Below are 16,658 nucleotides of genomic sequence, written 5' to 3' on the forward strand. Positions count from 1 at the left end.
GGCTACTTTTGTCCATATAGGGGCTGGCTGTTGTCCTGTCCTTAGGGGCTAGCAGAGGGAGGGAGCTGGGAGCTGTTGGTTACTGTACTGTTGTGATAATAAAAAATAAACTTAGTAGTACTTATATATACATTACAATACTGGGCTGGCTGGCTACTGTGAAGAGGAGGGAGCTGGGAGCTGTTGCTGACACTGGCTGGCTGGCTACTGTTGTCCATATACATAGGGGCTGGCTGGCTACTGTTGTCTATATAGGGGCTGGCTGTTGTCCTGTCCATAGGGGCTGGCTGGCTGTAGTGCTGTGTGCCGGTGCACACCCCTACTTTAAACCAAATAAATTGGAGCAAATGTGCACAAATAGCTCCAACGTAGAAAGGGAGACACATTTACCTGTTTTCCCTTTCCGACTAAAATATTCTGCTGCACTATGTAGACCTGCAATCTGTGTATAGACATTACAGCAGCTGTTTAGTCAGAAGAGAATGTTTCCAGGGGCGCAGAGAGAGGGGGTTATTAATTACCCAGGCCAGGGCTTATTGGAGGTCTGGTTCCCCCATAACACTGCTTAACTGTTTTCGGCAGTAGCCTCTCTCCCCAGCCCAGCTGCTGTGTGCTGGGCTTTGGAGGTTCTCTCTGCCTGCAAGGTGTGTGGGGAAGGAATCGTACTGATCGCTCCCACTCCCCTGGATCTGACCGTACCATGCATAGTGGTTTTTCAGATATTTGTAGGGGGCGTGACATAACACTGGCACTTTGTTTACTTTGCTGTGTTTTTTTTTACATTGGTATAATCTATATTGTGTATGAGGGGCACAAAAAATTCTAATACAAACGAATATTAAATTTACCCCTACAGAAGTGGCAGTTAATGTATGTAAAAAGAGAGATTTTTTTGGTACATAACTAATGCACTTTAATTCTTTGTTTACTTTTATGGATGTGAAAAAAACAATTCTGGAGCCTTAAATGAAAGAAACTTAAAATTGGAACAAAACACAGGAGGTCTTTTGGACTCTATACACTAGATAGCGCTGATGTGTCACAATTGCTGAACAGTCTTTCTATTTGGACCTATGGAGCAATAGTCCTTTTCTGGAGACTTTTGGAGCTGCCACTCTAAACTGAGGAGTGTAATTTCTCTGTCATTTTTGGAACAGTGAGACTTTGTAAATAGTGGAAGAACTGCAGTCACTCAGGTGGATAGTCAATTGGAGGAAATCCATTCTGACACCTTCTCAGTAGATGCTACACTTAGGCTCTTTTCTCAATTCCAGGGTTCAACAGGTCTTCCATCCTGCAGATAACATTTTAGCTCTGCAGTCCAGGATTTGCGAATTCCTGAGCCACCATCAGGTGTGGCTCCACAGCTGCATGCAGATCTTGGGTTCTTTGGTCTCCATCTTCAACATAGTGGCATATGTCTAGTTCCTCTCCTGTCCTCTTCAGTTGGAAATTCTAGCATGGTGGAACAAGTCCCTTTTGCACCTCAGGGTGCAGACGCTCATTCTCCCTTGGGACAGTTGTCACTCTCTCCTATGGTGGCTCCACCAGTCCCACACATGGACAGGGACCATCTATTTCAGATCCCAGGCTGGGTCCTACTCTACTCCGACGCAGGTCTTCAGGGGGGTGGGGGATGATGATGTGTTTTCAGACCTTCCAGGGTCTATGGACGACTCAGGAAAGCACTGTCCATCAATGTCCTGGAGCTCCACACAGTATACAGTGCGTTTTGCCAGACGCAGTCACTCCTCCTGGGTTATCCGGTCAACCGATGTCACCTATATAAACCACCAGTGTGGCACTCGCAGTTGCAAAGCCATGATGGAGTCAACTGCATTCTCCGCTGAGCAGAACGGTATCCATCTGCACTGTCAGCAGCCTTCCTCCCCGGAGTCCAGAATTGGGATGCGGACTCCCTAAACCTCCAGGATTATCACTTGGGTAAGTAGGCTCTACATCAAGACTCTACTAGTCCACCATTGGGACCTACCAGACATAGATATGATGGCTTCTCAACAAAATCATCAGTTGCAGTGATGCAGTTCCCACACCAGGAAGCCCGCAGCTCTCCTGGTGGACTACACTCTATAGGTACCATGGATGTTTCTGCTAATATACATCTTTCCTCCAATCTCAAGGTTAACGCTGGAGGGAGACACAGTGATCCTTATGGCTCCAGTGTGGCCACAGCAGGAGTGATGCGTGGATCTTCTTGCCTGAGTATCGGTTCGGTTTACCTTGCCTATGTGTGTGAATCAGAGTGTCTGCCTGTCTTCCTTCTCCTCGCTCCTTGCCATGGCTTGCTAACTTAACTGGCTGCTGGTGGCTGGGGTCGGGGTACAAAGGAAAGGGAGCCAGGGCTGCTGGGAAATAAATGTTAACTATTTGGTGCCCAGGTTCTCCTCTATCTAGGCTATAGCTAGAGTGATCCCTGTACCCCCTATGGAGTCAAAGAAAAGGATTGAACAGGTAAGAACATAAATTTCCTTTTTGTGGATAATGCAATTCCACAAAGCCACACCTTATATTTAAAAACAAATACACATGTATTCTATAAATTTTTATATTGCTGCCATGCTTTAGTAGGTAAACACAGACCACTGTGCAAATGTCCAGCAGGAAGCATGCTAATACATCTATCACTGACCTTGTTATCTGGGAGATCGATAGCAAGGCAAGGACAGAACATATTACAGTGCTCTTTTTTAAGAAATAAGTAGAGCAAGGATGTATGTTTTTTTTTTTGGAAGAACTGAGTAGAGCAAGATTATCTTACTTTAATGAATTACATTTATTACCATACTGAACAATGTGATGTAGAACTGAACAGCTGGAGACAAACATCCTATAAATGTTATTTTTTATGTAAACAAAAGAAACTGCTAGAAAAATTTAATATTTTTGTCAAACTTGTATAGGATACTATGGACCCAATTCATTGGGTTTATGTACAACTCCTATGAAGCGAGATCTTCACACGTCCATGTTACAAACTATGCATGTGCAGATCAAGTGCCCCCTAAGCTGCTGCACAATTGCCATGGTTCGCACGTTAGGGCATCAGCCCCGTTTTCTCGGAATGACGAGGCCAGTGCCTGAGTATCCTAATTTAGAGACATTGTTATAATTAGTTATTATGGCCGTTTCCTTCTTTGCAAAATGCCTTGTAAGTGTTAGTTTCCCGGCAAATGTGTTCAAATCGATAAACATTTTAAATGTATTGTGTTTCTGTGTGAGGGCAAACATCAATCCTTTACTGAGTATTGATACTTCAGATTGTGATAAATAGTAGGATGACAAGCTGAATATATCTTTGTTTTTAGGATCTACCCCCTTGTTTGCCTCATCTTCTGAACTTTTGCTTCTCAAAAAGAGATATCCTATTGGATGGCATCCATGCCCTCACATCTTCATTCACAGATAAGCTATTTTATTCTGTATGATATAGCTTGTATGCTGTATGTATTGTTCTCACTTTTGAAACGTACATATATGCTATGGAGATATCTTTTATTGATATATGAGGCTTCTCATAAGTGAAATATTCTCTTCTGGGAGGAGTACCTAACCTGCAAATTTAAACTCCTGCAGTTACACTTTTGAACAAGTGTACATTTGGTACGCATATTATCAAAGGTTTTTCAACCATAATATTACATTATCTGGCACGGTCCTATGGGCCAACCCTTCAGATACACCAATCTGAGAATCGCCGCCCGTGACTTTTACAGGTTACCCTCAGCATGTGTGGTTAACTAAACCTGGTAACTGCCACCAGCAGAAGAATATAATGTTAAAGCATAAAGTAAGCTTATGCTCTTACCTGCATACACATTTATCAATACTTAGAAAAATAGGTAACATGAGTCATATGAGGACTTGGGTCATAAAAACAAAGATCCAGAACTAGAATTAATGTTTAATTGAAGAATGTCTTTAAAGCTTATGTACAAAAGTTTACAAAGAATATAATAATGTTAAAAAAAATCACACAGTTACTCACACTTTCCAGAAAATAAAATAATAAATGGGGAAACAAACCATTCGGGTCACGGCGGATTAAATGGTTCAGGGACGAGGCCTTCCCAGTGATGAACTCAGGATCATCTGTATCCTTCGATAGCCTCATGTAGGATGAACCAATGGGTCAGGGTTGACTCACATATTTAGGCCTGCTTTTTCCAGGCACCCCACTCACCCCCTCCATGGGGATGATTTTACCCTTTTCAGCTCAGAGTGGATTGTTTAGCTGGCTGAAGCTCAGGTTTTCATGGCCACCTGAGCAGGGGTTCTTTAATTACACACTCAGCTATATTTGAAGTTTGGGGAACAGGCCTTGGTAAATAAACATACCCAGTGACTAGGTGAGGAGACTCACACCTCCGGAGACCGAATGTCTCCCTGGTCCATCCATTCTTTTGATCACTGTCCCCAAACAGAACACAGGGCTCTTAATGATTGTTTTAGGAAGACAGACCTTCTTACATCCTCGCTTGTCCAGCTTCAAAGGGGACTAGTCAAGAGGGGTTTTGTCACCTTTCCACACACCAGACCTCATGCTGATTAGAGTACACAGACTCTAGAATAACACTATACAAAGGATTGTTACATACAACTGTACAAGAGGGAAATATACATGTTATTACCAATACAATATCATTTGGAATTATGCCCATTCTGATGTGAAATTAGCTTTTCCGCTACACTATCAGGCGTTTGTTGTGTCTCCATTTGATTCTACAAATTCTGCTGACTCAGCAACGGTTTACTGCAGAACTGAGCTGCCACCCACCTTTTTCAGTGTAGTATTTTTGCCTGTGGTACGGCCTGCCCTGTGCTCCAGGCAGTTTCTGATAGTCAGAGGGGAGGCTGACCTTGTTGCAGCCTCACCTCTCCCTGTCATACTGCAATGAAAATAGCAGCTCAACTCTCATTAGCAAGTGGTAGGTGAAGTAGATGCTGGGTATAGATGGCACAGGAGCATTATGGCAGTGGCAGTGCGCTGCCAGAACCCTCTGGATAGGTCGCCTGATCATCAGAGTTGTCCATCAGAGCTATCACATCTCTCACTGAGAAGGGCGTGACCCTGTTTTTTTTCAGTGCAGTATTATTGTCTGCGGCACAGCCCCCCCCCTATGCTTCAGGCAGTTTCTGATTGTCAGAGGGGAGGATAACCTATCAATACCTCACCGCATGTCTCTCCCTGTCATACTCCAATGAAAATAGCAGAGTTTTCCACTGTTACAGAAGGACTATAATCTTCCCTTATATTAAGAATAAAGATATTAGTGTGAAGCTAATTGAGCTATTAACCTTGCAATGTTTATAAGTGATAACATATTGATCAGCAATAATTATATATATTATAAATATATCTGAACTAGAAATAATAAGTAACAAGTGTAAAATTAATAAAAGCTTGCATATAGAAAATGCACGATTATAGGAATATATATGTGTCTAACTTATCGAAGATGTCAGAATGCCAAGAGGTCGCGTTATATAACATGTTGTTTCTTATTTTGTGCCGAGTGTAATCTATAGGCTCACAGATGCTGAGATGGCGGATCATAGAGGACTATGCTAAAATATACTGTCCACCTTGCTATATGAAGATCGCGGGCTAGAGATATTAAGGTCCATCTGTCACCAGTGATTGCGCTCTCAGATAGCTTGGAGAAAGTCCACATAAAGGTGGCAGCAGCACAGATTAACACCATCCCCCTTTAATAACATTCACTGATGAATTGATTTCCAGAACACTGCAGGGATCCATCAACCAACCCATAACTGATAAGAGGATGCCAGGAACCGTGCCATCCACTTATATTTATAATGTCTGATTAAAAGTAACAGTCTTTAATTAGAACTCATTTGAATATGTAAATGATAGGCACAAAAGTACAGGATAAATAGCAGGACTGAAGTGTAACCAGTGTGTTAAATAATTCATTTCTACATAGGTATATAAGTTGTAATACACAACTGTGCTAGGCCCCATTGAGGTTTGAAAAGAGTTTGTATTCATGTAGTTCTAGTCTATGCCTAGACTAGTCAGATTCACCTTTGGGGTCAGACAAGACATATATTGGGGGGGCTATACTTGTACCTGTCATTAGCAGAAATGTATAATAAGCCCTTAAGACCTTATATGGTGTTAGTTGTAGAAAGTTAGCCACATTGCAATAGAATAACCATTGTAAGATGTGTAGAGATGCTAAGCATTATGGATTACTGAAAGTGATGTCCATATTCTTTAGACTAAGAGGGGCTTTGAGATAGTGTAACTCCAGACATTCTAGGACACGCCATAACTGTATTTCTTTGTCCTGAGTATATCTTAGTGCTTACTGAGCATGTGCAAGAGATTAGAATGGTCCATGCTATGTTGTACCAATCAGTGCTTGATACCCAGTATGTAACTAATATGGGCTTAATATCTGGAAAGCCAAACACCCAGACTATGGTATATAAATCAAGACCTAGACAAAGGCTCTTTGGCTCGTGCATGGACCTGAGACTGCAGTAGAGTGTCTGCAATGTAAATTGAAAGACCTGGGCATCGTGAAACGAGGGCTCCCCAGATTAACATGAACTACATCTTATGTTGAAGATAATGAATGACTGGTGTCATCTGAACACATAGACAAAAGTATACTGTATACTTTGTATGTTTGTTACTTATAAATAAAGTGTGTTAATTTGTACTCACTCAGTTGGTTATGTGGTATAACCATTCACTTCGATCAGAACGAAACACACCATTATGCACTGAAGCCATGTGATTGAAGCCTTAGGCATGCCTAATATCAATATTACTGATTTGTAATCCCCTGCTAAAATATGATATAAAAGAAGAATTTTCTCTTTACTTGGTTTGGAAAGCAAAAGATATTTAATTGCTCTAATTCCACTGATGTGAATATGGGGACGAGAGTGAGAGACACTGCACGGATCTACACAGTTCTCTGTTCCTGCAGGATGTGTACGACAGGTAGGGAGCAGATCATGAGGCATCTTGTCTCCACCTGGGCCCCCAGGTTCTGGGTTTAGCACCCTACAATGGTGATTTTCTGGTCCTCCTGGATGTTATTACTTTGTAACCCCTCACCCGGGCGCAAGTCTCTCTTGGTGTTACTGAAAGATGCCCCCTCACCCGGGCACACGTCTCTCCTGGTGTTAATGAAGGATGCCCCCTCGTCCGGGCGCAGGTCTCTCCTGGTGTTATTGCAGGCAGAGGATTTGCTCTGCTCGTTGATGGTATTACCACAGATGCCTCTGCCAATGACTCTGCAATCAGAAAGAGATCCAACATTGTTAGCGATATGTTTATGTGGATGGACGTACTCTGTGTCCTACAAGTCGCAGGTTGGCTAAGGCTACTGTAACATGAAAAGGGCCACACATCGATTACACTACAGTGGCAATAACCCAAGATTGGTAACTTAATGATAGCTTTCACTAATGTCTCATTCTACCACGTAAGTGAAATATAAGTTATGATGTTAGATACTGTACTACCTAGTAATAGGTGACAAATGACAGGGGAAAGTACTCACCAACAACATCCTCCGGCTTCTCCAGAATGGAGGCACACTCTGCACAGGTCCATGTGCTCTCAGCAGATCTCAGGGCTGAGCAGGCGAGGTGGGTTCCCGCTGACCCACAGCAGTGACACCGAATTATACACCATTCACTGAAAGAGTAGACACAGAGGATAAATCTACAGCTGGAGCTATAAATCTCAGCGATGGAGCATTTCGCTGCAGGAAGAAATAGCCCCTAAGATACTAAATGTTTTATTGTATTCTAGAGAGGATTAAACAATTTGGCAGCTTATAAGAATGTATACATTTCAGCAAATTTTTTACCTTCAAATGCATCTTAATCAAACAGTGATGGTAGGATGCACAAGCAACTTCTGCTGATTAAAATGATATGCGGCATGCCTATATTCTGTGTGTGACAGCGGGTGTATCTGTATGCGAAATGCTATGTTACAGTGCCAGTGGCTATGACACTGTAACAGCTGATACATCACCCACACAATGGTTGATATGCCACCCGGCACAATGGTTCATACGCCACACGGCACAATGGATAAAACATCCCCCTGCTCCCCTCATTCTTTTATATTGTGGGCATTGGCTATCATAATGTGTCTCTGGTGCCGAATAGAAGAGCAGCCGGGAAGAGAAGCCTCCGAGCCACCCAACCAACACAGTGAAGCACGATAAAGAGAAGAACAGAATTATAGGGCAGAGGAAGAAGAAAGAGACAGAGGAGCAGTTAAGTGTGGTGTGAAACCAATAACAAAGTGGGCAGCGCTGTCAAGAAAACCTAAGGTACCGGGAACTCTCTGATAAAGATTCAAATATTACAATTTATTGAATACATATTAGATTCACAACACATACAAGATATGGGATACGTTCAGTATCCCGGCGCATCCTGTACCCATCCCATAACATATATAATAACAGAAAACGATTATAGTAGCCAGGTTCTTGGTGTCGGCCTCTTAGCAAGCACACAGTAAATGTGAAAGATATCAACCTCTTATTAAATACATCGTCACATATATTACGCATACACCCAGTAGATCCTTAGCTAATAAAAGTAGGGTCCTATTTATCAAGAGTCTAGGCCGCATTAATCATGCGGAATGAGCAGGGGCTGCTGCTGGGCCATAGCACACTGGCAGCCTTTAATAAATAAAATGCGAAAAGTTTTACCTGCCGCTCTCGCTGTGAGTTCTTCCATGGTCGCAGCGGCAGGGATCCGTGTCGCACTGTTGGTGGACCTGCAGTAGTTCTCCAAAGGCATTGTTCTCCAGTTCCCAGGATGCATCTCTGAAAGGTTAATGTGAGGTAATATCACTGATGTAATTAATCAATGTGACATTACAATGCTTTCTTCTGTCTCTTTCATCTAGTCCAGCAGTCCAGTCCGGCAAGCCGTCGCTATGGGTCTCGCTACAAAGGGGGCATGCTGTCGATGGTGAGTGACAGCACGCCCCCTTTGGTGGGCGTGCCGGGGGCGTGACTGGCCAGACGGAGGCATTCCCATGGGAATGCCTGCCATCTGGGGCCGGCCCCACTGACATCACAAGTGATGTCAGTGGGAGTGCTTTTGGCTCTGATAGAGCCAAAAGCACTCCAGGGCTTGTGGCAATGAGACCCTACCACAAGGGTCTCGTCCCAAGGCCGATGGTCACGATGGTCTTGACCATCGCGACCATCTTCCTGGCCGCTCGCTATAGCTGTGGGAGGCCGCTCTAAAAATTCAGAAGGACGGCCCTGATTCAGAGCGAGCGCTTTGTCAGAGCGTCCGGCTCTGAATCAGGGCCATAGACCCATAGTCAAGTGCCCATAGTCTTATGGCTGGATTTGGCAATTTGCTTACTAAAGAACTGATAAATCTCTGTAAATTATAATAGGACACATTTTGCTTATAGCATTTCATAAGTACGAAACACAAGGTAAAATAACGGGATGCAAGCTTTCGTTTCCTTGTTTAAGCTACACAAATGCACAGTTAATGTCGGCACCAGTTTCGTCTCTGTAATTGGTGTGGGGGGGTGCACACCACCACTGATGCCGTTCACATCATTATTCCGTTGATAGCTTTCAAAAAATGCAGCCAGCACCATGTTCCAGAAGTGATCCCCAGAAACATGGCAGCTGCATCATATGTACGATATAACGCCAAGATTACTGTGTATGCACAGGGGATTCTGGGTAAATTCAAGATTGTTGGTGATGTTCTGTGCATGCGCCAGTGCCATTTTTTTTTCAGGGGGAGGGGGCTCACAGAAATCCTCACATGGGCCCCCTCCAGTCTTAAAATGCCTCTGTGATGGAGCTGGATTCTATGTTCTAGATAAAGACAATTGTTACATATACCTATGGGGAATGTAAATTCCCATTCGCAGCATCTCCTGCTGGAAACTCGCCATGTTCTGGCATATGGGGCACTTCAAGAAATACTTCCCTGTGTTTAATGCCTGCATCTGTAATCTAAGAAGTTCAGATGAAATACCAAATAACTACAGTCATAAAGTAAACATCCTGCACAAGAGAGGACAAGCCGACCAGCCTACTGTCAGGCTGCATTCGCCATAATCCTTCATATACAGAGAGCGGACACAGGAATCAGCTTTAAACCCTCCACTCCATTGGCCGTCATTCCTCAGCTCTCTCCTGGTTGGCCTCCTCCCGGTGACTCCGATAGTGAGGAGTAAATAGTAAAGCCATAGCTCACCTGCAGACAAGTCCTGTGGAACCAAGTGTTTTTGCAGCAGGGGCTCTTAATCACATCATATGCAGGGGCAGGGGTCAGCTCCTCCAGGCAGATGGTACATGCACTTACTCCATCCTGTGCCGCAGCCTTCTGAACTGGCCGATGCCTTGGGCAAAATGATCTGCAGTGAAACAAATATTACAGAATAAATTGTGAGAAGTTCAAACAAAAAACCCCACTGTAACGGAACATACATACACACGCGATCGCACGCCAAGACATAGTGGGCATGCTAATGCCTTGCCATACGATCGCCTGCCTTGCCGGATTTGCATACGCCAGTTGCGTGCGAACACATCTAGCAAGCGGGTCTGAATCGGGCCCTATATACCTAGAAGCAAATGGATTACTCACGGAAACTCCTTGAAGTACTGGAATATAAATTCCTTTTCCTGGCCACAGGGGAAGTGCACGGTCTCAGTGCAGCCCTTCCCGCTGCAGCATATGGAGGCGCCCGTCCTCTTGCACACTGTGCAGGGCTGCAAAACATGATTAACAAATGACAATACTGAGAAAAACACGAACAATGAGTGTAAAAAGGTCCCCCACTATAAATAACCTTTGTTCTAGACTCCTTTACTTCCTAATAATAGAACAGTCACTGTATATAACACTCAAGTATAGCCAGGTCCTCTGCTAACCACCTTAGTGGGAGAGATAGAAAATAGCTCCTCTAAGGCTTCCAATCATAGCTGCTGTGGCTGATCGGCAGTCCTACAGAGAGACCTATAGCACGTTATCTTTTTTCTTTCTTTTTTTTATTTTAGTGAAGTGCAAGTGCATATGTCTGAGCTTCCAGTCCTCTGTGCATGCAGGAACTGGCAAGCTGGATCACACATGTGCATTTAGCAGCACACTGGCTCGAGGAAGCAAAAATATCTGCATTACCGCTGACAGGCGGCATCACTCTGTTTCTTTCCACAAGCACACATTGGCTGTCCGCTCGCAAGTGGGTCGATGTTCTGCACTGAGCATGCGCACGACGGAGGGAGCTCCGACGTGCGCATGCGCCACACGCGACGAGCGAAGGAAAGTCCTTCGCTCGTTGTGTCTGATCAAAGGGGGCGTGCTGTTGATGTTGATTGACAGCACGCCCCCTTTGGTGGGCGTGCCGGGGGCATGCCTCCCTGACGGGGGCGTTCCCACGGGAACGGCTCCCGTCAGAAGCCGGCCCACTGACATCACTAGTGATGTCAGTGGGAGTGATTTTGGCTCTGATAGAGCCAAAATCACTCCGGAGCTTGCGGTTGAAAACCTCAACCGCAGGCTCCGGCTCGCAGTTTCGATGGTCACGATGGTCAAGACCATCGCGGCCATCAAACTGCACGCTCGTATAGGCTGTGGGTGGTGACCCACAGCTATACGAGCGTCCAGGAGGACGCTCCTTTTTTATGGAGGGAGGCCCTCATTCAGAGCGTGCGCTCTGCTCAGAGCGTACGGCTCTGAATGAGGGCCCTTGTCTGCTCTGCATCCAAATACTCACTACAACCATAGTCAGTAAACCATCAGGACACATGAACAGTAAAAAAAGCACAGTGGCCAACTTCGCCAACACCTGCAATGCATTCACCTCTGAATTAGGTCCATACACCAAAACATTTTATATAAATAAGACTCCCCAGAATCTGTCGGCCACCTTGGGAAAACACTTTTGAGTGGCTGAGTGGCTTTTGACCTTTCTGGTCACGTCAGTTCCACAGTCATTCTGCACCGCGGCTCCAGGTGGAGCCGTTCTCACTGCGGCATCACAAAGCTGTTTATTTTATTCTTTGTTGATTATCAGGGAATAGAATAAACTCCCAATTAGGCCCAATATGTGTCATTCAGTTCTCCGGTGACTTCACATGACATGAGAAAGTATCAGCATGATCGGCTCCTCACCTGCTCTGCCGCCCGGCTGGCTGCCTTCCGCACATCTGGGTACAGGAAGCCATAGAAGCCTTGCCTGTCACTGCCCCTCTGCAGCACACCGCTGGATAGTAACTGGATAGGAGAGAGGGGAGATGTACTTATGGCTGTCACCACTGCTGCATTATCTATAACAAGGAAGACTTGTATCTCTAACATATGCTCCAATATAGTTTTATCATGTTTTATGCACTTAGCATGTTAATGAAACTGTGCAGATAACTACATATCCTTAGGGGAGGGCTCCAATAATATTTAATGCCTAAAGTTAAAAATGAAACAAAATATGTTTTTTTAAATTTTTCCACCATTTTAATTAACAGAAAACGTATGGTTTCATTTGGTAGAATAATTTGTTGCCTTTATGTGGGAGGGAGCTATCACACTTATCGCGCCCCCCAACCCCGTGGCTTTATGCTAGGCTGAGGGGCTCACAAAAAGGGGTATTTTTAACCTAAGGGGGCATAGCCATGCCTCCCACAATTAGGACACACCCCTCTCCCTGGGCCCATCTCTTTACATCCCTGCCCAAAACACTCACAAGCCATCTTTCTGCTTCAAAGGCTTACCGTGACTGGGCTCTTATCGGCATTGGCCTCCCGTGTAGAGGAGATTGAGACATTTGAGGAAACATTTACATTATCACCTTGTGAATATAGGGCCTGATTCAGGACGGATCGCAAGTCTGTAATCGCACGCACCCGGCCGCTGCGAAAATATGCTATGAATGCATTGCGATCGCAGCAGTATACTCACACACCCACCACTTCAGTAAGCTGCCCACTTCCGCAATACCTTGGTAGTCTGCGAAAGCATCGGTAACATAGAGTAACATCGGACCCAGACGCACAGTTGTGGTAGAGCTGACCTGTCTCAGAAATTTCTAAACTTCCTGTAAGTACCTAGAGCTCAGGCTGCGTGTGCCGTCGCAGGGGCTTAATTATGCACGCCGCTGTAATGGCATTCAAATGCACTGGCATGTCTGCATTCCTTCGACCACTGCCCCTTGCGATCGCAGTGGCCGGTTCGCACACTGTGATGCATACGCATGCGCAGAACGCAAACATCGGCAGGGTGCGTGTGCGTCCGCAGACTTGCGTTCCAAGCTGAATCAAGCCCATAGGACAAAATGATTATCACATTTGCATAAATATTGCAGATTGTGATAAATGTGCACCTTACTGTGTAACAGGCTGCTTTCAGCTGCTATAACTGATGCTCATCCATCATTACTTTCCATACTTACCAGGCAGTAGTGGTGGACAGTCAGCTTCTCCTTGGCGTTATGCAGCAGCTCTCCATACTTGGGCACGTCATTTTCTGCACGACCACAGAAAATGCATGCTGTGGAAGCAAGGCAAGACGTTATGTATGGTGTGTTCTTCATACAAAACACAAATCACACATTAAACCAGAACAAGTACATGCAAGATAGGTGAGGGAATGTAGTTGTGAGACAGAGGGTAGAGAGAGCGATGCTCGACCAGGTGTGTACCCAGCTTTACTCTATGTCAAAATTACAGATATATTACTGAAGGTTAATAAAGACTTCTGGCTCCTGTCTTACCTGGATCGGCTTCTAGCGATGAGCTTGATGCCGAATCTCTGTTTGTCTTCCGCTTTCTCTTACTAAAGATAGAGATGCAAAAACAAAATTGTGAATTATAAGTGCAAATAATAATCCTCCTTTATGTATATGTCATATATAATATGTTCTGTGGATCTCAAGGTGCTGCTGCTGTATAAAATTACCTTTGTGGATAGTGTAGCTATTTTTATGGGACCAGATAAGCAGGGGTTAAAGTGAGCTGGAATGCGGCAGTACTGAGTTCAGTTAGTTATATATGAAGGGGAAACAAGTCCCTCCCCTGCCCGCGGCGCTGTAGCTGCACCCAATGCCAACCAAGTGACTCTGCCTCTGAGAGGAATAACTAAGTGACAAGCGTCTCCCCATGCCACCTGCAGTCAGTGCACAGCACTGACTGCAGACGGCATGGGGTGACGCTGTGCGCTGACTGCAGATGGCATGGGGTGATGCTGTGCGTTGACTGCAGGCGGCATGGGGTGTCGCACAGCGTCACCCCATGCCGCCTGCAGTCAGCGCACAGCATCACCCCATGCCGTCTGCAGTCAGCAAACAGCATCACCCCATGCCGTCTGCAGTCAGTGCACAGCGTCACCCCATGCCACCTGCAGTCAGCGCACAGCGTCACCCCATGCCACCTGCAGTCAGCGCACAGCGTCACCCCATGCCGCCTGCAGTCAGTGCACAGCGTCACCCCATGCCGTCTGCAGTCTGCTCATGTAGAGATGGACTCGGCTTTTCCCCCCCAAATCCATGCACTATTGTAAGCTTTGCATGCACACCAAATATCTTATGTATCTAGAGCCGTGTTGGCAGAGACACATTTTAGCATTACTTCCCCTTATGGTAAGGGGGCGGTGTAACACGACCAAAGTACAGTATGAGCGCCTTCACTTTACAAATATGGGCGGCAGCAGAGTCCAATCGGCTAAATGCATCTTGAGCATGTTTATGCTAATATACAGTAATGTTACTGTTATTATCTATTTACATTATTACAGTGATATTGGTAATGGGTTTACAGTAATAAGACATATACTACTGCAGCTCAGATTACATTAGTCTTCATTCTAGCACACTCTGGTCTGTGTATCAGCAGTGTTGCTTCAGCTTATGGTGCTAGAAGCACCAGAGCAGAGAGTGACACCCCAGGCAGGAAAGAGGAACGGCACGGGCTGTGACAGGTGCAGGGTGCTAGAATGAACACTTACATTGGCCCCTAAGAACAGAATTTTGATACAGCATAAAACTGTTCCTAATATTCTAACATGACAATAACAAAACATAACAATTGTTTCCTTGGATCATTTTGAATTTAGCTTTATAAGCGGATTGGACGGTTTATAATGAGGAGGATGAGGGCTGGTTGTGTTTCCAGACTTATCTTAGAGACAACTACATTAAAGAAGTTTATGTAGAGCCAACCTGCGGCTCTCCAGCTGTTGTGAAACTACAAGTCCCAGCATGTCCTGCTACAGTTTTAGCATTCCCTAATAGCGAAACTGTGGCAGGGCATGCTGGGACTTGTAGTTTCACAACAGCTGGGGAGCCACAGGTTGTCCAGGCCTGGTGTAGAGGATGAGAACGCTTGTTTAGTACTATTAAAAGAATTCAAGTGGTTTCATATGAAAATAAAAATAAAAACAATACTATTATATGCTATTGTGTAATGGATTGATGTGATATTCTATTTTTTTTTAAACAAATTTTGTAATTGACATTTTCTATGGTGGTTCAATAAAAAAATCTATTAAAATAATAATAATAATAATAACAATCCCCACAAAAACAAACAAACAGTGAAACATTAAAGTATCTCAGCTTCTGTTTCAAAGAATTTGAAGCACAATTATAAGTTAATCAATTTTGGATGCTATCAATGTTTGTATAATTAGTCACAGTATTGATGTACTTAGTGAAATAAATTAGCTATAATTGGTGTTCCACATAATTGTAAATCTGATCATAAATATTACATTTGTAACAAGGAAATCCCTATTTTTAAAAACACAACACAGACAGTCACTTACCTAGACGAGGCCATGAAGCCTCACATTTGGAGTTACAGCCTCTCAGATGCTTCTCCAGTAGTAGAATTAGAGAAAATTTACTTTATAATAAAAACAATACACCTTGCTAGGATTCTGTAACTATAATGCAAGTCTCTGCTGAGGGTGAGCCTCACTGGCTGTCCTGTGTTATGACATCACTGGCCACTGTGACATCACTGATTTGCATAACCATGGCAGGTCAGATATCTGACACAGGGTCTCCATCATGCACATGCAGGGGCTCCATCAGAGGCCGGACTGCCTGGAGCCCGCTGTGGCAAGAAACACAGCCTAATTCCTCTGTACTTGGCCCCATACTTTTCTGCACACATGTACCTGCTGCCCGGATCACTAGTTCTCTCAAGAGAGTCATTCTGGGGCAATAGTGAGCTCCTTGTAATAATAAGCAAAGATAAATCAGGGCAAGTCCATGAACTTAAAGTTTTATTTTTGAAGTTATTACCACTTAGTGTAGCCCAATGTACACTATTAATTAGGGGTGAGCGGGTTCGGATTTCTGAAATCCGAACCCCCCCGAGCCCCCCCGATCCGAGTCCGATCCGAGTCAGGCTCGACTTTTCCCGCCTGACTCGGATCTGAAATCGAGGCAAAACGTCATCATCCCGCCTTCCGAGTCTCGCGGGTTTTGGATCCTATATAAGGTACCCGCGTCGGCACCATTTTCTCACTCGGCTGTGGACAGTGAAGAGGGAGGGTGGGAGTTAGGGCTGGCTGGGCTGGGCTGTGTAGTGTAGTGTAGTGTAGTGCTGCTGTTGTCCACTACTTCAAAGTCCATAGGGGCTGGCTGG

General features: G+C 44.7%; 1 pseudogene; it reads right to left on the reverse strand.

Moving 5' to 3' along the window:
* LOC148526806 (uncharacterized) overlaps nt 1-15,842 on the reverse strand; it is a 62,025-nt pseudogene extending 46,183 nt beyond the window's left edge.
* Nucleotides 15,843-16,658: the final 816 nt, after the last annotated feature.

This window comes from Taudactylus pleione, unplaced genomic scaffold (genome assembly GCF_031769625.1).
Source record: "Taudactylus pleione unplaced genomic scaffold, aTauple2 ptg000093l, whole genome shotgun sequence".
Lineage (NCBI taxonomy): Eukaryota > Metazoa > Chordata > Amphibia > Anura > Myobatrachidae > Taudactylus > Taudactylus pleione.